Source organism: Lottia gigantea, assembly GCF_000327385.1.
Source record: "Lottia gigantea unplaced genomic scaffold LOTGIsca_1156, whole genome shotgun sequence".
Taxonomy (NCBI): Eukaryota; Metazoa; Mollusca; class Gastropoda; family Lottiidae; genus Lottia; species Lottia gigantea.
In genome coordinates, this window is record NW_008707133.1 from 34,253 (window position 1) to 35,564 (window position 1,312).

Here is a 1,312-nt window from a genome sequence, read left to right on the forward strand (position 1 = left end):
GGGGACCTCTAGTTTAAAAGTTTAAATAAAACAGAAAAAAATATGTACAAATTTATTAACATTACTATGTAAAAATAAAACAACAAAAACATTTAACTTTACAACACAATGTAGACGATTGGCGAAGGAGCCAAAACAATGACATTTTCCGATTTAAGGAATATAGTGCGATAGCCCGACTTGTCCCTAACCTGTTCGTCAGGCGTGATATATGGTTCCCGGGACAGTGGTTTGTCAGACGCGATGTCGTCACAGTGGTTCTCAGAGTGATATGAGGATATAATATCGTTGTTGTGATATCCGTACCACGTCTGAGGAACCACTGTGGCGATATTACGTCTGAGGAACCACTGTGACGATACCACGTCTGAGGAAACACCATATTTCAAGCTTTCAACATAACCATAATCGTTTTTTAAAAAAGCCACTGGCTGAACAAATTCGAATAACGTTGCTCACAAAGGCTAAAATTTGTAAAAAAAAAAATTCTGCAATTTAAAAGCTGCACTAAAATTATCAAAGTACATGTTAAAGATTTCATTAAAATCTAAAAATGAAAATTTCACGTGAAGAAGAGGTATCTATAACTCATTTAAAAAACTAAAACACAGAAAAATTTAAAAGTGGTTTAATGTGACCACAAAATTATTTCATTATTATTTAAAATATAAAAGGTTCACGTAAAGATGAGGTATCTAAAACTCATTGAAAAATAATTAATAATAAAAAAACCCAACAACAAAATACACAGATAGTTTTAAAGTGGTTAACATTGCCACAATATTATTTCATGATTGTTTGTTAATATTCTAAATATAGAATTAACGTAAAGATGAGGTAAGAGCTCACAAACAGATAGTAAAAAGGATAAAGGTAACAAAATCCTTGTTTCCTTAATTGTTTTCTATAAAAAAAATCTTCGACGAATTTCTGAAACAGGCTGCCTTTGATCTTTGTGTTGAGATAGAAATAAGTTATTCTCTTAATTGACGACGGAGAATTTTGCCACTGGGTGATTTTGGAATAACATCAACAAATTCGACACCACCCCTTAGTCTTTTGTGTTGAGCAACTTTCTCTGAAAAATATAGTGAGGATAAATCAGAAAATTCGGCAACATGTTCGACCGCATTGAAGACATCTTGAAATGTGTTCAGATATCATTTGAATTACAGAATACAACTTACAGTGCCAATCTACCAACTATAATGAAATTGATACAGAATTGTATTGAAAACTACTTAGTAATAAAACTGAGCGGTCTTCAATATAAAAAATCATATATTTTCCCTCCGCTGAAAAACTGTACGTT